The sequence below is a fragment of the Rattus norvegicus genome, chromosome 2 (genome assembly GCF_036323735.1).
Source record: "Rattus norvegicus strain BN/NHsdMcwi chromosome 2, GRCr8, whole genome shotgun sequence".
Taxonomy (NCBI): domain Eukaryota; kingdom Metazoa; phylum Chordata; class Mammalia; order Rodentia; family Muridae; genus Rattus; species Rattus norvegicus.
Window position 1 is genome coordinate 164645704 of NC_086020.1, and position 22238 is coordinate 164667941.

A 22238-nucleotide genomic window follows, 5' to 3' on the forward strand; every position below is an offset into this window, starting at 1 on the left:
AACAGCACCTCATTTTCTCTTTAGAGAACCATTTATATATGTTTTATATATGTGATTATCAATTTTCTTTCCTTATAATTAGGTGACTTAATTTATTGATGAATGTCACAAAATACTGTAAAGCTTATGAATAAAACTCTATCTAATTGTTATGGAGTTGTCCTCATACTTCAAGTAATTATTCAGCTGGGAAAAACTTGGATCTGACCCCATGCAAAGGAACAAAAAAGAGATTTGTTTGGCAAATTGTAAGTGACTATGAGCCTGAAATATAAAGAAATGAAAAGATTGGTGGAAGGACTCTGAACTTATGCCTGAGAGCAGGAACCAGATCCAAACCTGTTGTTATGCAACCATACTATTGTTAGCTGAACATCCTAATGATCAAGAGTGATTTTATCAGAATATTCATATGAAAAAGTTAATTAGAATTGTTCATCTTGGATAAAATTTTACAAATGGTCAGTCACTCTCCAGTAGCCTAGAAAATATTTGATTGAGTATTAGTATGTTCTTATAATTTTATTTTCTTTCATATGTTCCTTGTATCTCTTAGTCAGTAGCAGATTCATATTACCACATTACAATACTGCCTCCTTTTGTTTATATTACATTCATATCATTTTCAACATAATGTATGCACACTGATGTGTCCTGTTTCTAAAAAGCAAAATATGCACAAGTGGTTAGAGGACATATTTAGAAGGAGAACAGTGGAAGAGGGTGGCTATTTAATGTGTTTCCTGTTAAATACTATCAATTGTCTGAAAGGAATGATGTAAAACCCAGATCTAGCTGCTAATAAGCAATTAAAAACCATAGGTCTGCCTCTGTGATTTACAAAGACATAGCCAGAACTTAAGAGAGAATTAGAATGTATGGCAGGGTTTGTGCCTCTGGTATTTTACCTTGAGTGATTACAATGAAGAAAACTGAAACAAGACAAAGTATTGAAGCTTTTTATTGACTTAGTGCAGTGAAAATCAAAGCATACATTAAGATTGTGTTTATAATGTCCTAGAAATTAATAATTGAAACTCAAATGGGGGCTGTTATAGGGCTCAGTGGGTCTAGTGGCTGGTTTACAAAGAAGGATCTGAGCTACACCCACCAAAAATCTGATACAGAAATAGTTCTATACTTATAATTTTAGAATTGGAGATTGGGTGGCAGGAAGGACACAACAGTAGTAGAATAACAAGGACTTTTCTGGTCAGCTGTTTTACCTTAATTAGAATCAAGTTCCATTTTCAGTGAGAGAACTCACTTTGTACAAATAAGGTGGTAAGTATTAGAGGGAAAACCTGATATCTACCTTCAGCCTTCACATGCCTTCAAATACCAAAAAGAAAAATAAGAAACAAAGGAATGAAGGAAAGGAAGAAGAGAGGGAGGGATGGGGGAGGGAAAAGGAGAAAGAGGGAAGGTGGGACAAAAAGAAAGAAAAATGGTTCTTACCTATCTGTATCCTTTCTTTGAAATAAATTCTTTAGCTATTTTAATATCTGTTTTTCTTTTAAACATTTTGATGGACTAAAAATTATGAAATTTATGGGATAATGATAGTTGACCTTTCATTTGTTAAAGGCTTCAAATCCATCTTTTAGTAAAAACAAATTAGATGCATTACCATTTTTTCCTAAATCTGTTTCTCAAGCTTTCAGGTATGCCCCACCTCTAAGCTTAACTACACATATCCTGTCCTGCCCCTTCCAGAAAATTGCAATCATGATTTTGTTTCATAAGGCTATTATGGGCATGCTATTTTGAGCATGTTTTTTTTTTTTTTTTTTTTTTTTTTGGTTTTCATTTCCTTTATTTGATATCCATTACAATGCTCCACTTCCTTTTTATTTTTTTTACACTCTAGATTTTATTCCTCTCCCGGTCCAGGTCCATAACCCCCCAGCCCCCACATCCCATGCCTCCTCCCCACCCCATCCCCCCACACTCCCATACCCCATCTTCACAAGGATGTCCCCACCCCACCACCCACCCCACTAGAGCTCTAAACTCCCTGGGGCTTCCAGTCTCTTGAGGGTTAGGTGCACCTTCTCTGACTGAACCCATACTCAAGAGTCCTTTGCTGTATATTTTGGAGGCCTCATCTCAGCTGGTGTATGCTGCCTGGTTGGTGATCCAGTGTTTGAGAGATCTCAGAGGTCCAGGTTTATTGAGACTGCTGGTCCTTCTACAGGGTTGCCCTCCTCCTCAGCTTCCTCCAGTTTTTCCCTAATTCAACCACAGGGGTCAGCAGCTTCTGTTCATTGGTTGGGTGTACATATTTGCATCTGACTCTTTCAGCTGCTTGTTGGGTCTTTTGGAGAGCAGTCATAGTAGGTCCCTTTTTGTGAGTGTCCCATAGCTTCAGTAATGGTGTCAGATCTTGGAGTCTCCTGTTGAGTTGGATCCCACTTTGGGCCTGTGGCTGGACCTCCTTTTCCTCAGGCTCTTCTCCATTCCATCCCCACAGTTTTTTCAGACAGGAACAATTATAGGTCAAAGTTTTGACTGTGGGATAGCAACCCAATCCCTCGCTTGATGGCCTGTCTTTCTGCTGGAGGTGGATTCAATAAGTTCCTTCTCTGCATTGTAGGGCCTTTTATCTAGAGTCCCCCCTTTGAGTCCTGAAAGAGTCTTTCAGTTCCCAGATTTCTGGTACGTTCTAGAGGGTCCTCACAACCTCCTTCCTCCAGAGGTACAACAGATTCTTTTTTTTTTTTTAATTTTTTTTATTAACTTGAGTATTTCTTATATACCTTTCCAGTGTTATTCCCTTTCCGGTTTCTGGCAAACATCCCCCTAATCCCTCCCCCTCCCCTTCTTTATGGGTGTTCCCCTCCCCATCCTCCCCCCATCGCCGCCCTCCCCCCAACAATCTAGTTCACTGGGGGTTCAGTCTTAGCAGGACCCAGGGCTTCCCCTTCCACTGGTGCTCTTACTAGGATATTCATTGCTACCTATGGGGTCAGAGTCCAGGGTCAGTCCATGTATAGTATTTAGGTAGTGGCTTAGTCCCTGGAAGCTCTGGTTGCTTGGCATTGTTGTACTTTTGGGGTCTCGAGCCCCTTCAAGCTCTTCCAGTTCTTTCTCTGATTCCTTCAACGGGGGACTTATTCTCAGTTCAGTGGTTTGCTGCTGGCATTCGCCTCTGTATTTGCTGTATTCTGGCTGTGTCTCTCAGGAGCGATCTACATCCGGCTCCTGTCGGTCTGCACTTCTTTGCTTCATCCATCTTGTCTAATTGGGTGGCTGTATATGTATGGGCCACATGTGGGGCAGGCTCTGAATGGGTGTTCCTTCAGTCTCTGTTTTAATCTTTGCCTCTCCCTTCCCTGCCAAGGGTAATCTTTTTCCTCATTTAAAGAAGGAGTGAAGCATTCACATTTTGATCATCCGTCTTGAGTTTCGTTTGTTCTAGGGATCTAGGGTAATTCAAAAAATATGGAACGCTTCACGAATTTGCGTGTCATCCTTGCGCAGGGGCCATGCTAATCTTCTCTGTATCGTTCCAATTTTAGTATATGTGCTGCCTGAAGCGAGCACGAGCATGTTTTTATTAACACATCGTTATGGCCATGATCTTATGACTACTTTTTCATAAGAAATTGATATGACTACCTTGATATGACCACCTAACAAACACATCATATTTATTTCAGGAAGTTATTATTATATTCAATTTATATAAAAACAGCCTTTTATTGGGCTAAAAAGGGTGATTGTAGAGAGAATATCTTGTAGACTGAACAGATGTTTCACGTGTCAATTAGAAAGCATATGGCCTATAGGAAAGGGTAAAATAGAAGGTGAGACATCTGGGAGGCAAAAAGGATTCTAGAAATACACTATGATAGAGTCAGGCCTGGGAATATAACCCAGGAAGATGTGTTGAGCCATTGTATGGTACCTGAACACAGGTAACTAGACAAATTGGAGAATATAGATCAGAAAAAAAGTGTTATGTTAAGTTACGAGCTAGTCAGAGAAGAGTCTAGCTATATATCCAACATATTTCTAAATATATTTTGAGATTGAGTCTTATTCCTGAGAGTGTGAGGCTGAGTTAAAGATCCAACCCACATTTCTACACTGAGAAAAATTATGTATATTTTTTATTCATTGGTTCAGACAAGTAAGATGCATTCAATATCTTGGCTATTGTAAAGGTTTCTCCAATAAGCAGGGAGTACAGATATGCTGTTGACATGATGATTTCATGTCCTTCAAACTTAAATTGATTCAAATTAACATGATATAAATATATGAAATAAAATTCCAAAGACTACCCTAAATCTTGTTAAATTTTAGAAATAAATTCTGTGGGCAGTTGTATAGAACAGAAGTGTTTATATACAAATAATGCTTTTTAAAGAATAAGTAGAAAAATGATAACACTGAAACAGCAATAGAAAATAAAAACATATAATAAATTTAGATATAGTAGCAGAATAGCACCATTATGAAAATTACAAAACATTGTTTAAACTCTATACAGAGAGACAGAATGATATTGCATAATATAGATGGAAAGAAATACTCAATGTCTCTAATATCCTAACTCATGAACACAAGTTTTGGAATGTTGCCGAAATGATGTTTGATAAATGAATGATGTTTGAAATTAGAATGAGACTACTAATGGTCATGAAAGATCAAAACACTCAAGTTAAAAATTGCAAAACTTGGGAAGTGAGAGCCAAACCTTCAGAGAGGCAGACATGCCTGGGAAGCCAAAAGAGACTTCACTCTGCCCACATTTCTGACTCCAGAGGAAAACACCTAACTCCATCTGGGACCCTGGTGAACGGGGACTCCCGGAAAAGTCAGCACAGGCCTTCCTGGTTGCTGCCCTCATGGAGAACTCATAAGCAACACCCCAAGAGCAAGCTTGAGCCTCGGGACTACAGGTAAGATGAACTTTTCTGCTCCGAGCGATTTGCCTGTTGAACTCAGGACACAGGCCCACAGGAACAGCTGAAGACCTATACACAGGAAAAACTACACCCCTGTAAGCAGAACACTCTGTTCCCATAAGTGGCTGAAAGAAAACAGGAAAACATGTCTACAGCACTCCTGACACACAGGCCTATAGGACAGTCTATCCACTGTCAGAAATAGCAGAACAAAGTAACACCAGAGATAATCTGATGGCGAGAGGCAAGCGCAGGAACCCAAGCAACAGAAACCAAGACTACATGGTATCATCGGAGCCCAATTCTCCCACCAAAGCAAACACTGAATATCCAAACTCACTAGAAAAGCAAGATCTAGATTTAAAATCATATTTGATCATGATGCTGGAGGACTTCAAGAAAGACATGAAGAACTCCCTTAGAGAAACACAGGAAAACATAAATAAACAAGTAGAAGCCTTTAGAGAGGAATCGCAAAAATCCCTGAAAGAATTCCAGGAAAACACAAACAAACAGTTGAAGGAATTAAAAATGGAAATAGAAGCAATGAAGAAAGAACACAGGGAAACAACCCTGGATATAGAAAACAAAAGGAAGAGACAAGGAGCCGAAGATACAAGCATCACCAACAGAATACAAGAGATAGAAGAGAGAATCTCAGGACCAGAAGATTCCGTAGAAATCATCGACAAAACTGTCAAAGATAATGTAAAACGGAAAAAGCTACCGCTCCAAAACATACAAGAAATCCAGGACTCAATGAGAAGATCAAACCTAAGGATAATAGGTATAGAAGAGAGTGAAGACTCCCAGCTCAAAGGACCAGTAAATATCTTCAACAAAATCATAGAAGAAAATTTCCCTCATACCAATACTACGCAACTTGAGTATTTCTTATTTACATTTCAATTGTTATTCCCTTTCCTGGTTTCCAGGGCACCATCCCCCTAACCCTTCCCCCTCCCATTCTATATGGGTGTTCCCCTCCCCATCCTCCCCCCATTACCGCCCTCCCCCCAACAATCACGTTCACTGGGTGTTCAGATTGTCAGGACCATGGGGTTGCAAACCCTTTCAGCTCCTTCAGTTCTTCCCCTTATTCCTTCCATTAGGATCCCTGTGTTCAGTCCAATGGTTAGATGGAAATATCCACATCTGTATTGGTCAGGCTGTGGCATAAGTTCTCAAGGGACAGCTATACTAGGCACCTGTCAGCAAGTGCTTCTTGGCTTCAATGATAGTGTCTGGGTTTGATATCTGTAGATTGTATGGATCTCTAGGTGGGCTACTACTCACCCTTGACTGTAAATATATTTTATATGACAAAATTATCCACCATAATCTTGTAACTGTTATGTAACAGCATTTTCCCCAAGATATCAAGGACACTGCATTAGAGTAGTGGAAATCCAGGTCTGAATCTGCCAATATCCTACTTTATAAATAGGGCAGATAATTTATTCCTGGGACTTCGTGTGGAGAATGGCCTGTTGGAGGAGCCAGTACATGCATACCATGTGGTGTGATCTACTAATTGTTACATGCCTACTATGTGTGCTGGAGTCTTTTGTGTGAGGCCTTGTGTTAATTGCTGTGCCCTATTCTGTCCTTCATGTGATCTTTTATATCTCTTGTCCAGTTTTAAGATTCATTTGTGAATTCATCACTCCTAATTGAGAGCTGTACTGAATTAACCAAGACCGTGTCAAAAATTCTACTTTGATTAATTGCCAAGTGGATTAAAAAAAAAACAGGAATATCTTAAACAATTAAAACATGAATATCTTAAAACAAAACAAAACAAAACCAAGAACTTAAAGAGAGGAACTATGGCAGTGGAAGAATGATCCTTTTAGCATATTCCTCATGTTTTTTACTGTTGCTTTCTTTCTTTCTTTTTTTTTCACTTATTAAATTGGGTATTTCTTATTTACATTTCGATTGTTATTCCCCTTTCCCGGTTTCTGGGCCAACATCCCCCTAACTTCTTCCTGTCCCCTTCTCTATGGGTGTTCCCCTTCCCATTCTCCCCCCATTACCGCCCTCCCCCCAGCATTCACGTTCACTGGGAGTTCAGTCTCGGCAGGACCAAGGGCTTCCCCTTCAACTGGTGCTCTTACTAGACTATTCATTGCTACCTATGAGGTTGGAGCCCAGGGTCAGTCCATGTATAGTCTTTGGGTAGTGGCTTAGTCCCTGGAAGCTCTGGTTGGTTGGCATTGTTGTTCATATGGGGTCTCAAGCCCCTTTAAGCTCTTTCAGTCCTTTCTCTAATTCCTTCAACGGGGGTCCCGTTCTCAGTTCAGTGGTTTAATGATGGCATTCACCTATGTATTTGCTGTATTCTGGCTGTGTCTCTCAGGAGAGATCTATATCCAGTTCCTGTCTGCTACACTTCTTTTCTTAATCCATCTTATCTAGTTTGGTGGCTGTGTATGTATTGGCCACATGTGGGACAGGTTCTGAATGGTTGTTCCTTCTGCCTCTGTTCTAAACTTTGCCTCCCTATTCCCAAGAATACAAGGGTATTCTTGTTCCCCTTTTAAAGAAGGAGTGAAGCATTCACATTTACCAGCCAGGACAACCTGACCAGATGTCCCAGTGTATTGACCCCTTCCACATCCTTAATTAATCAAAGAAGTATTCTACAGTTTGACCTAAGTCAAATTGACAGAGGTATTTTATCTGAGTTTTCTTTTTCCTGATAAGTCTAGTTTTTGACTAATTGATAAAACTAACTGGGACATAGGAATACAATCATAAAAAGAAATAAGCAACACAAAAATGAAATAGTTAAATAATATAACAATAATAATAATAATAAAACATAATAAAATACTCCAAACTGATAAATGATGAATATATATATATATATATATATATATATATACATACTTATTTGTAGAGAGAGAGAGACAGACAGAGAGACAGAGATAGACACAGACAGACAGACAGACAGACAGAGAGAGGGTGGGTGGGAATTGAGGGAGGGAAGTTTATTACTAGAGCACTTATGCTTTCCTTTATTCAATACTTTGATATTTAATGGTATTTGTCACCTAAATTAATTTGTGACTAATTTGTCACGCTGAATTAAAAGAGATAGGACAGAGACAATAAATTTGAAAAAAATTACTGAGGTGAAGGGGCTGAAGAAGACAAAGAAAGGTAGAAGATTCTGTATTTATATTTTAATTTCAATGAATAAAATATATTTAAATATTTGGCTGTTTTTACTTAGCATATCTTTCATTTTCTATAATTTTAGACTTGTTTATTTAGAAATCACATGGAAAATTGACAGAGGTTGTTTGAAAGTACTGGATTTTGGTTATTAGCCCACTATCAGATGTAGAGTTGGGAAAGAACTTTTCCCAATCTGTGGGTTGCTGTTTTGTCCTATTGACAATGTCCTTTTCCTTACAGAAGATTTTCAACTTTATGAGGTACCATTTGTTGTTTTTGATCTTAGAGTATACGCCATTGGTGTCATGTTCAGGAAAATTTCCCCTGTGCCCATGTGTTCAAGGCTCTTTTCCACTTTCTCTTTTATTAGATTCAGTGTATCTGGCATTATGTGAAGGCCCTTTATCCACATGGATTGAGCTTTTACAAAAAGAGAAGAATGGATCAATTTGCATTCTTCCACATGCTGAGCACCAGTTGTACCAACACAATTTGTGGAAAATGCTTTCTTTTTTCCACTGGATGGTTTTAACTCCCTGTTCAAAGATCAAGTGACCATAGGTGTGTGGGTTCATTTCTGGATCTTCAATTCTATTCCTTTGATCTACTTGCCTGTCTCTGTACCAATACCATGCAGTTTTTATCACTATTGCTCTACAGTGCAGTTTGAAGTCAGGGATGGTGATTCCCCCAGAAGTTGGTGTTTTTTTTTTTTTTTTTTGTTTGTTTTGTTTTGTTTTGTTTTTTTCTGCTGAGAATGGTTTTTGCTATCCTGTTTCTTTTTTGGGTTTTTTTTGTTTGTTTGTTTTTTTAAATGAATTGAGAATTACACTTTCTAAATCTCTGAAGAATTGAGTTGAAATTTTGATGGGAATTGCATTGATTCTGTAATATGCAAAGGAAGTAAGAAGTTAGACTCAAGAGGACCAAATAATCTTATTAAAATGGAGTACAGAGCTAAACAGAATTCCTAACTGAGGAATCCTAAATGGCTGAGAAACACTTAAAGGAATGTTCAACATCCTTAGTCATCAGGAAAATGCAAATCAAAATGACTCTGAGATTCCACCTCACACCAATCAGAATGGCTAAGATTAAAAACACAGGTGAAAATTGGACATTGAACTGCCTGAGGATCCAGCTATACCTCTCTTGGGCATATACCCAAAAGATGCCCCAACATATAAAAAAGACACGTGCTCCACTATGTTCATTGCAGCCTTATTTATAATAGCCAGAAGCTGGAAAGAACCCAGATGCCCTTCAACAGAGGAATGGATACAGAAAATGTGGTACATCTACACAATGGAATATTACTCAGCTATCAAAAATAACGACTTTATGAAATTCGTAGGCAAATGGCTGGAACTGGAAAATATCATCCTGAGTGAGCTAACCCAAACACAGAAAGACATACATGGTATGCACTCACTGATAAGTGGCTATTAGCCCAAATGCTTGAATTACCCTAAATGCCTAGAACAAATGAAACTCAAGACAGATGATCAAAATGTGAATGGTTCACTCCTTCTTTAAAAGGGGAACAAGAATACCCTTGGCAGGGAAGAGAGAGGCAAAGATTAAAACAGAGACTGAAGGAACACCCATTCAGAGTCTGCCCCACATGTGGCCCATGCATATACAGCCATCCAATTAGACAAGATGGATGAAGCAAAGAAGTGCAGACCGACAGGAGCCAGATGTAGATCGCTCCTGAGAGACACAGCCAGAATACAGCAAATACAGAGGCGAATACCAGCAGCAAACCACTGAACTGAGAATAGGACCCCCGTTGAAGGAATCAGAGAAAGAACTGGAAGAGCTTGAAAGGGCTCGAGACACCATATGTACAACAATGCCAAGCAACCAGAGCTTCCAGGGACTAAGCCACTACCTAAAGACTATACATGGACTGACCCTGGACTCTGACCTCATAGGTAGCAATGAATATCCTAGTAAGAGCACCAGTGGAAGGGGAAGCCCTGGGTCCTGCTAAGACTGAACCCCCAGTGAACTAGACTGTTGGGGGGAGGGGGACAATGGGGGGAGGGTGGGGAGGGGAACACCGATAAGAAAGGGGAGGGGGGAGGGGGAGGTTTGCCCGGAAACTGGGAAAGGGAATAACACTCGAAATGTATATAAGAAATACTCAAGTTAATAAAGGAAAAAAAAAGATAAAAAATAAACACAGGTGACAGTAGATGCTGGTGAGAATTTGAAGAAATGGGAACATTTTTCCACTACTGGTGTGATTACAAGCTGATACAACAACACTGGAAATCATTCTGCCAGTTCCTTAGAAAATTGGAAATAGTTCTACTTGAAGACACAGCTATACCAGTATTGGGCATATACCCAAAAGATGTTGCAACATATAAAAAATTACACATGCTCCACTATGTTTATAGCAGCCTTATTTATAATAGCCAGAAGCTGGAAACCACCCAGATGTTCTGCAACAGAAGAATGGATACAGAAAGTGTGGTACATTTACAAAGTGGAGTAATACTTAGCTATTAATAACTCTTACTTCATGAAATCTGCAGGCAAATAGATGGAACTAGAAAATATCATCCTGAGTAAGGCAAGGCAGGGAAAAAAGAACACACATGGTATCTACTCACTGATAAATGAGTATTAGCCCAAAAGTTCACAATGCCCATGATACAAACCACAGACAATATAGAACTTAGGAGGAAGACCAGGGTGAGTATGCTACACTCCATTGAGGGACACAGGGTAGAGACAGGATGATTAAGAGAAGTGGAAAGAGGGGGTACTTGGGAGGAAGAGAGGTGCGAGGAGGAAATAAGGGGTCAGTATCAGTTACTTGGGGAGCCAGAAAGAGGTACAAAGGGTCAGAAAATGAAATAAAATTATGAAGAAGTAGGGGATGACAAACTGGGGATAGTCACTGGAGGGTCCCAGATGCCAAAGAAGAGAGAGTCAACTAGGATCCAATTCGGATGACTTGATGTGCCCAGGGAAGGGGAGATAGAACCTCTAGAGACCACCTCTAATAGATAAGCATGGTCCTCAATTCAAGAGACGGAACCACCCAATCATCTGAATGTTTTTATTCAAGAAATATGACTGTCCAAAGGAAAGAAGGGAACAAAAAATGGAGCGGAGACTAAAGGAACGTCCATGCCATGAGGGAACTGTCACACCTGGTTATCTAGCCTGTCTGCAAACACCAAACCCTGATACTGTCTCTTTTGTTAAGAGTTACTTACTGACAGGAACCTGGTGTGGCTATTCCTTGGGAGATTATGCCAGAAACTGAACAATGCAGATGTGGATACTTGGAGTCAACTATAAGACTGAGCTCAGGACCCTTGTAGGGGAGCTGGTGGAAGTACTGATGTATTGAAGAGGGACTGCAACCCCATGAGAAGAACAATGTTTGCTGGCCGGACTACCCTGTGTTCCCAGGGGCTAGAACAATCAAGGAGTGTACAGGGAGGGATCCATGGCTCCAGATACATGTGTAGCAGAGGATAGCCTTGTCTGTCATCAATAGGAAGGGAGGTTCTTGGTTGCCACAATGTAGGCTGATGCTTGGGCAGGGAGAGGGAGCATCCTCATAAAGAAGAGGAAAGAGCAGATGTGGGATGGAGTATTTGCAGAGGGTTAACTGAGAAGCAGGAGATCATTTAAAATGTAAGTAAATGGAATAATTAATAAAATGGAAGAATATAGCTCTAGCTTATTTTCTGACTGGTAGTCTTTATGATAACTTGTTATTTTCTGTCTTTTAATTGAATTGTAGTGTACCTATGTGTCTTTTGTATGAGTATAAGCCTAGAGGATTTAAAGGTTTATGGTGACAGCATGTATTACTTAATAAAATATTTTACATAACTTAAGAAAAGCTCCTGATTGATTGCCTTCTGTCAGGCACTTTTTATCCTTGCTATTCTAGCTGACTTCTCTGATCTGAATGCAACATATTATCTTGAACTGTGGAGGGAGAAAGTCAAGTGAGCATTCAATACTAAGTAGGTTAGTACTAAGGTAAACAAAAAGAAAATGGAACTAAAAGAATAATCACATTTATTTTCATTGGTTCTAAACAGTAGCTATACGAATGAATAATGCTGCTTCTGCCTAATTTCTCTCATTTGTGTGGCTGAGTAAGAAGAAATGTAATGTGATATAATATCACCCCCACTAATAAATAAAAAATAATATAACAAAAAATGAAATTTTAAAATTTATTTTAAAGGATGAAAAGAAATGTACTACTCTATATTAACTTATGGAATGAATTTTTGAAGCCTAGATAATGACCTAAAAATAAAACTATGGAATGCAATACAGAGCAAAGCACATTCTTGGAGCTGATTAGCCATCTAAGTGAAGATTAACAAACTATGGATAACAAGTCAAGAAGTTAAATCTTTGCTGTGCATATCATTCCAGCATAAAGGTCAGGCTCCTTTGTAAAATGAATACAGATGATATAATGCTATGCTGTTTATAAAAGCAAGAAGGGAGCCAAAGATTATCAAATAAGATTAGTTTATGAAGTCATCATCAGTGGAGATTCATCATCACCTGATACATTTTATGAAGATGATAGACAGAGTAGTTGACAAATGCATTTGCCATCAGTGTGTCGTGTGGGAGGGCACTTGGATGGAGAAGTGAGAGGAAGGTCAGAAAGCCCTATTTCCTATTTGTTTATTTGACTCAGTGAGATAATTAGTGTCTAGGTAGTTCTGACTTGCAAACAGACACAATACTCCTAACCAGTGAGCACTTGATTGTTTTGCTCTGCTTGCTGGTAGGAGACAGTGCTTGACTTCCTTCACTCTCTGCTGAAGAGTTACAATGTGTTTGTTTTCCTTCTTTTTTAAAAAATTTTATAATTTTGTTTTTTGCTTGTTTTCCTTCTTAGGTTGGTTCTTGCCGATGCTGAGGAACAGAGCTCTCCCACCATGTGTTATCTAACAGTGCCTATTATCTGTTCATATTAGTATCTCACATATCAGGCAGCATACATGTTACCCAGTTTCTCCTATGATAAGACAATTTAAGTGATAGTTCACAATTTCTGGGTTGTGGTGTTTTAGAAGGGCATGGGGAAAGATGGTTGCTCATATCATGGTGTCCAGAAAGTAGACCAAAAAGTGATGTGACCATGATAGAGTCCTCCCAGACCATTTCTCCAGTAACTTACTTTCTTCTGTTATATACTAGCTCCTATTTTCCAACACACCTCCAAATAAATTCATTTCTAATATATTCACCACCATAAATTGGGCAATCAAGCTTATAACATATAAGGCAATGAGGCACAGTTCACATTCAAACCAGAGCAGAATACATTATATAAATCTAGGCATACATATTTGCACTTATTTTTGAAGACTCAACTCTATAAAGGAGTTTAATAAATGCATGCATGCTTGAGGAGAAAGTATAAATAAAACTTAGTTGCATGAAATATTGAAGAATTGTTAAGAAAAACCTTAAACATAAAATTTTAGCAAAGTCTGTCTGTGTGTATAGAAGTGAAAGTCAGAAAAGTGGTTGACCAAATATTTAGAAAGAACTGCATAGGATATAGTTAATGTAAACTGGAAGGTAGCTCTTTGGTCCTTTATATGAACTAGTGGGATAAGGATATAATATGAAAATTATGCAGATTATGAAAAGAAAACTCTATCAGCTAAAAAATTTGGAGTCAGAGCAATGAACTAGAATGTAAAGGAAAGCCATGCAATGACTGGACAAGATGGCAAGCACTACATTATTAATTGATTAAAGGATTTGCACTCTAGCTTTCATATGATGGAAAACCATGGAGTATTCTAAAAGAAGGAGATATTTGCTCTGGATTCCCATTTAATAATTTACTTGGATGAAGTTGGAGAGTGGATATCATTGTGTACAGTCTATGCTCAGGGACTTATTTCTCTTTCTTGATGCTGCAACAACATACCTGTTGGCACATGAAGGAAGAAAGGGTTTATTTTGACTGACAATTTGAGGGCACAGACCAGTATGTCAGGGAAGGCACAATGAGAGGAAAGCGAGGCATCAGGTCATATTCTTCTGTGATGAGGACATACAGAGAGATAAGTGTTGGTGCTCAACTCACCTTTTTTTATTCAGGATTATATCCTATGTGGTATTATTGTACACATACAGCATCTCTCTACCTACCTCAGTTAACCCAAACTAGAAACTCTCATAGACATACCCATAGGTTTGTATTCTGTTTGATTTTAGACACTGTCATGTTGAAAATTGAAATATGCCATCTCAACAGTGAAACAGATAATAATTAGAATTATAATGTGTGAATGAGGGATTTGACCATGGCTTTGGATGGCAGCAGAGTTAAGAATGAAGAGTGCAGGGTTGGGGATTTAGCTCAGTGGTAGAGAGCTTGCCTAGCAAGCACAAGGCTCTGGGTTCAGTCCCCAACTCTGAAAAAAAAAAAAAGAAAAAAAAAGAATGAAGAGTGCAAACATTGGTGCATTATGAAACAAAAGATAGGAAGGGGAGATGGAGGATAGAAGTTATTTCTACTTGCCCACAAAAACTAACCAGTGTCACAAACATGTAGAGTATTAACATAGGTTGATTTTATGCATCATACAATTATTAACTATGCTAAGCTTAAATTTTGTATGAGAATTTTATGTAAGTATTTGCAATAACTATTTTGTTAAAACTGAAAATTAAAGGACTATGTAACAGAGACAATGCTATAAGCCCAAACAGCCCAACCCCACCCCAAATTACAGAGTTGATAGGAAGAGATAAAAGAAGAAGTAATGTAGGTACTTTTGGATGGGTTTATATAAAATTATTTGCTTTCTAGAGCACTTACCATGCTCTATACTTTTATCGTTATTTAGATGTCTGTTTCTATGCTTGGGTTAGCTTTCTGACCAAAAAGAATTTCATATTACATAAATTATCCTAATTTCAGTGCCTAGCAGAGCACTAAAATGTTTCAATACCATAATATTGGCCAAATAAATCAACTAATACAAATCTAAAATAAAAAAAGTCTTAAAAGCAGATATAACTTTAAATGAAATAGGGAGAAGGATATATTAAAATAATCATGAAAGAAGATGAAAAAATGAGAACAGACATAAAGGTGCCCTATTAAGAAAGGTAGTGGAAAAACTTTACATAGGGAAGTGATAAAGTCTATAGTTAAAAAGAAGATAGGTGCCCAGTAAATGAAGACTAAAATCATTTCTTTAGATGATAGCACTTGTGTGAATCTCAGCATACAGTGAAAAGGAGAACATCACATTTCAGAGGACTAGGGTACAGAGTGAAAGGAACAAAAATTAAAACTGTCAACACACAGCACAGACTCTACTCAAAAGCAAATAAAAAATTTTATTATGAGCCAAATGCAAGGGATAATGGTGTAGGGACACTGATTCATGTTGTCCCAAACATGATGTTTCACATGAGTTCTTATGCTCCCAAAACAAGGAAACAACAAAAAGTGTTTAAATTAATTATCAAAGCCAATCGTAGTGGCTGTAAGTAACAAAATTAAATGTATGCACCAAACACTCTAATACAGGCTGTAGATGCTTTCTGATAACATTATTATCTGTTGGGTTGATGTAAGTTAGTGATCTGTAATAAATATATTCCAGGGGTTTTGCTTAAGAGTGAAAAAGGTGAGCTTAGGTTATAAAAGTAACCGAGCAAGCAAGTGAAGTAAGCCAGTAATCTATATTCCTCAATGGTTCCTGCCTTTGTTCCTATCTCCAGGTTTATGCTTGATTTCCTGGCCTAACTCATTTCAATGATAGACTGTGTCATGGATGATCAGCCAACCAACCCTTTCCACTCTAAGTTGTTTTTTATCTGTGCTCCTATCACAGCATCAGAGAGCAATCTAGAATAGGCTGGGACATAAGGTTGCTAACCTCACTATACACCTTGGTGTCACAATACAGAAATATAATACTGGAACGGAAATAGGGACTTCTTCCCTGATAGCTAGGCATCTGAGTAAAAGAAACTTCTGTCAGCAACTGAAGGATAAAATTCAATAGTGATTCTCCCTGAGTTTAGACTTTGCATGATAAAATACCAATTTGCTAAGCAATCATTGAGTTCTATGGTACAATAATGACATGACTGTTAAGGGGGTAACCAGATGATATCTGATTAGATCTGTGACCTTCTGCATATGAAGAATTCATGGCCTAGAGTGTGGACATCATCAAACTTTCTTTACTGGATACGTCATAATCATTAAGGATGAACTGACTACATTTGTCAGACTGCTTCTTAATCATTTACATTTGTACCCACAGACTAGTGCTGTCATCCTTGATCAAAGAAGATTGTCCTCACATCAAGTGGCTATTAATGCCAATTCGAATGGCTGGCTAATGGTCTGGAGAAAACGGGTTTTAGAGCATTTAGCATTCAGTGGAACATACCATCAGCACCCAGGAAACATCACAAAAATGGGGGTTAAAAAAAAGAGCCAAACCATAGGGAGTAGGGCTGTGAAACCTGTGTCATGGGCATGTGGCAGTAATGAACTCACAACTACATTTCCTTGTATCAGGACCATACAACACTGAACTAGTCATTTCCAACTGTAAATGATGGATAAACTCAAGCAACTTCTCTCGTGCCAGTGATACTAAGAAGACTAGTGCTCCTGCAGGAGCATAAGTCATTTTCTTTGTTCATCTAGCCAATGTTGAGTTACTGATGCTTCTGTAGATAGTGGCACATTAAAGTCCATGTAACTAGCCTAGGTTAAGCTCAGTGGGTCACAAAGAAAAAAAGAGTAAAAAAAGACATGGAAGCTTGTCAGCATTTTGGTGGGAGAAAGCAAGGAGTTTTGGTGGAAGTAGGGAATGGTTAAGTCTTTTACCAGAATGCATAATAGACATGTACAAGTTGTCAAAGAATATATTAATTTAAAAAGTGATACATTCCCCAGGTTGTACCTAATAGTGTAAAGGATATGAAGTATGTATGTTTCATAAGTGGGAAATGAATGGATACTAAGTAGAGAAAATGATAGGTTAAGAAAATTATGGCTAATAATCTTCACATCACAATTTCCCACAATTAAGAAATTCTAACCAACCAACCAGTTTGCAGGAGCTTCAACAAATATGTATGGCTTTTAAAGACTGTTGATATGACAGTGGTTACATTCTGATCTTCTCTTAATGAAGCAAAACTGACAAAATGTAATTTTCTGTCAGACATAACATGTTTATAGCGGGTATTCCTGTCTCCAATCTCTACGCAGGATTTCCCAAAATGCAGATGCTACAAAATGTTCAAGAAAAATGCAAATCTTGTGGAATCTTCATGCAAGCATATCAAGTGCTTTTACCTATTGAGATGGGTTTTTATCTGGATTATTAACCAGAGAATGTTCATGCCTTTTAAGAGTATTCAAGTGACAGATAAAGACATATTGAAATTGTGGGGTTGAAAGGGGCACATGCATTGACAGTCTGGCTCAGTGTGTCACTGAGTTCTAGCTACTAGTGTTAGCAGGTGAGCCACATTGTAATCCTCAGGTTTTCCCTCCAGCTTGGACCTCCAGTGCAGAAAGGAACAGCTGTTTACAGTGCAACAAAATACCCCCATAAGCTCTGGCTGTTTTCATAGCACTAGATATTGTACAATTTTTTGTATTAGTGATTAAAAATACAATTTAAAATAACTTCATGCCTGAAAAAGCAAAAAGTCTATAAAGAGGTAGAAACAGAATTCTACATTCCCTTTAGAAAATACTATTACAATTCACTGCAGCCAAAATGTTAAGAAATGTGCTATTTTCTTTTTTTACATTTGTACATATATATTTTTCACACACATGTAAGTATATATACATGCACATTTAGACACATGTATGCTTACACACACATATACACACATCATTGCATAGCACTTTATTCTTAGATTAAAAGATTCCCTCTTAGAAAGAGGCTCAATAGGAAAGAGGAAACTTGAACAACAGGATGCTTTAAAAGATGAAAGCATTCCATCCTGGGGGAAGTCCATTGGACTGAAGAAGTAAGCAACTCGAAGAGTGGCTGGAAGGTCCTCAAACCAATCCCATTCACTAGGTCCCTTCTTCTCAAAGCATATATAAGTTGTAAGAATTGCTGAGAGACTCTCTCAGGAAAGCTAACTTTGCTAAAAGGGGCTCAGATTAACTAAATTACCTGGAAAGGACACCCTCCCACCTATTGAACTGCTTGAATGGTATGCAATGTGTTTCAGGTTTTCAGCTTTTATGAACTACCAACTATGTTTGGTTGGGCTTTTTATAATTAATCATTTTATTTGTTTACATTTCAAACTATAGCCCCCTTCTGGGTTACCCCTCCACACACCGCCATCCCATCCCCTCTCTCTCCTTTGTATCTATGAGGGTGCTCCTCCACCCACTCACCCACTCCTGCCTCACCACGCTAGCAACCCCATACACTGGAGCATCAAACTTCCACAGAAGCAAGGGACTCCCCTCCCATCGATGTCAGATTAGGCCATCTTCTGATACATACGTACGTGGAGCCATGAATTCTGCCCTGTATACATTTGGTTGGTTCTTTAGTCTATGGAAGTCCAGGTGGTTCAGTTAGTTGATATTGTTCTTCCTATGGGGTTACAATCCCCCTTCAGCTCCTTTGGTCCTTCCCCTAACACCTCCATCGGTGTCCCCTGGCTCAGTCTGATGGCTGACCGTGAGTCAGCATTTGAATTGGTCCAGTCCTGGGAGAATTTCTCAGGGAACTACCATAACAGTCTCTTGTCAGCAAGTACTTCTTGGTTGGCACCAGCAATAATGTCAGGGTTTGGTGTCTGCAGACGGGATGGATCTCCAGGTGGGGCAGTCTCTAGTGTTCTTTTCTTCAGTGTCTGTTCTATTTATTTCCTGTCTTTCTTGAGGAATAAGCTTTATAAAATATATTTAAAGATTTTTTTCTATACTATGAAAAGATCATATGTATCTCTGTATCTATTTAAGAAATGTAAAAGACATGATACCACATATATGATAACTTTTTGTAGTACCAGAAACAAAACTTAAAAATTTATATATAGTATACCATATATAATATATTTATATATAATAATTGACATTTTATCTATATTTTTAGATGTTTTGATACAAATTAGATTTATTATAAAACCAATCAAAATGTCAAGATCAAAAACTCAAGTGACATCACATGCTGGCAAGGATGTGGAGAAAGAAAGAAAGAGGAACACTCCGCCATTGCTGGTAGAATTGCATCCACTCTGTAAATCAATCTGGCTGTTCCTCAGAAAATTGGAGACAGTTGTTCCTGAAGATCCAGCTATGCAGATCATGGGCATAAGCAAAAAAGATGCTCTACCATACACCTAGAACACCTGTTTCACTATGTTCACAGCCACCTTATTATTAATAGGCAGAAACTGGAAGTAACCCAGATATCCTTCAACCAAAGAATGGATACAGCAAATATTCATTTACACAATGGAATACTATCCAGCTATTAAGAACAAGGACATCATAAAATTTGAGGGCAAATGTATGGAACTAGAAAATATCATTCTGAGTGAGGTAACCCAGATCCAAAAGGACATGCACAGTATGTACTCGCTGATTTATAGATATTAGGGCCAAAAGTATAGAATACCCATGATACTACCCACAGACCATAAGAATGTTAACAGGAGAGAAGGAGTAAATGAGGGTGCTTCAATCCCAGAAGGGGATTCCCCAGAAGAGGAACTGAATAATTACAGGAGACAAAAGGAGGGAGGACTTTGGTAGAAGAGGGGGAGGAAGAGCAAAAGGGGTATGTAGTGTGTGGGGGGGAGACAGAAGAGAGGCCTGGAGGACCAGGAGAATAAATATAAATATGCAGCTACCGCTGGTGGGAGACCTTCTAGAAAATCACAGAGGTCGGGCATGTGAGAGGCTGCCAGGACTCAACAGGTGTGATCTTGGCTAAAATGCCCAACTGGGAAAATGGGTCATGGGGAGAAAACCACCAGTGGATAAACAGGGACTCTGGTAAAGGAATGGGATCACTAACTTACCTTCAAGATTTTTGACATGAAATTGTTCCTGTCTGAAAGAAAAGCAAGGACAAAAATGGAGCAAAGACTGGAGAAATGGCTGGCTAGTGACCAGCCCAGGTTGGGATCCATGCAATGGGTTAGCACCAAATTCTGATGCTCTTACCAATGCTGTGCTGTGGGTGCAGACAGGAGACTGGCAAGGCTGTCCTCTCAGACACTGTACCAGCAGCTTGCCAAGACAGAAGCAGATACTTATAGCCAAACATTGAACTGAAGACTCAAACTCTAATGGACAAGTTAAGAAAAGGATTAAAGGAGCTGAAGGCAATGACAACCACAAGGGAAAAGCAATATTATCAGGTAGCGTAGACTCCTGGGAGCTCCCAGAAACAGGACCATCAACCAAGAGGTATACACAGGCTTGTCCAACGCCATGTACATAGGACTTTACATATGAAGCAGAATAATGCCTTGCTGGCCTCAGTGGGAGAAGATATATCTAATCCTGTAGAGACTTGATGCACTAGGGAAGACGAATATCCAGGGGTGAGGGGAACACACTTTCAGGAGCAAAGTGGGAGGCAAGACTGGGAGAGGGCAACATTTGTGACATAAATAAATAAAATTAATTACAAATATATAAAGTAAGTAAAATAAAGTAAAATAAAATTATAAATATATGTGGGTGCGCACACACACATATACATACATAATATATATGTACCCATACATATATATACACACATATATATACATATACATATATGTGTATATATATATAAATATATATATATATATATATATATATATATATATATATATATATATATATGATTTCACTGTGTAGCCCTAACTGGCCCGGATCTCAGTATTTATAGACTAGGATAAATCAAGGTATGTTCCTTAGTGTTCACTCGTAAATATGGTCTGTGAGTATAATTTTATTTATTTATTTATTTATATACTTTTTAAAAATTATTTTAAATCTTTTTTACAGTCCATTCCTTATCCTCCTCCTGGTCTGTTCACATATAGTTCTTCATCCCATTCCTCCAACCCTTCTCCAAGATGATTTCCCCACTCCCGACCCCATCCCAATCCCCCACCACAACTCACCCCTCCATACTAGGTCTCCCCATTCTCTGGGGCCTTAAGTTTCTCAAGGATTAGATGCATCTTCCCTCACTGAGGTGAGAGCAGGCAGTTCTTTTCTACATATTTGTATGGGGATTCACATCAGCGAATGTTTGCTGCCTGGTTGTTGGTGGAGTTTCTGAGAGATCTCAAGGATCCAGGCTAATTGAAACTGCTGGTCCTACTATGAGATAACCCTCCTCCTTCACCTTCTTCTCCCCTTTCCTTAATTCAACCACAGGGGTCCCTGGCTGGTTATCTGCTCTGACTCTTTCAGTTGCATGTTGGGCCTCTTATAGGGAAGCCATTCTAGGCTCCTAACAGTTAACAAACCATAGCATCAGTAGTAGTGTCAGGCCTTGAAGACAACCCTTAAGATGGGCCCCAATATTGGCCTGTCACTGGAACTCCTTTTCCTTAATCTCCTCTCCATTTTTGTCCCTGAAGTTCTTTTAGATGGGAACAATTCTGGGTAAGAGTTTTTCACTATGGGATGGCAACCCCATCCCTCCAATTGATGCCCTGTCTTTCTACTGGAGGTAGACTCTACAAGTTCCCTCTCCCCACTTTTGGGCATTTCATCTAAGATTCCTCCCTCTGAATCATGATCATTTGTCACCTCCTAGGTCTCCAGTACATTCTCCAGGGTGCCCCCACCTCCTACCTCCAGAAGTTGCCTAGTTTCATTCTTTCTGCTGGCACTCAATGATTCACGCTTGTTTTTTCCCCTCCCGATACCTGATCATGTTCTCCCTTTCTGCTCCCTGTCCCTTTTCTCACCCAAGTCTTTTCTTTTTTCTCCCCCTCCCCCCATGTTTGCTTTCCTTTCCCTCCCAAGTGGAATTGAGGCATCCTTTCTTGGGTTCCTCTGCTCGTTAAACTATTTGACTTCTGTGGATTGTATCCTAGGTATTCTGTACTTTTTTGACTAATATTCACTTAGTGAGT

The 22238-nt window shown here is 38.8% G+C and overlaps 1 non-coding gene across 1 annotated transcript; it reads right to left on the reverse strand.

Annotated features, from left to right (window-relative positions):
* Positions 1–3438: 3438 nt before the first annotated feature.
* LOC120101146 (U6 spliceosomal RNA) lies at positions 3439–3546 on the reverse strand. Its single transcript, XR_005501543.1, has one exon. It is a non-coding gene; the product is annotated as a U6 spliceosomal RNA (small nuclear RNA).
* Positions 3547–22238: the final 18692 nt, after the last annotated feature.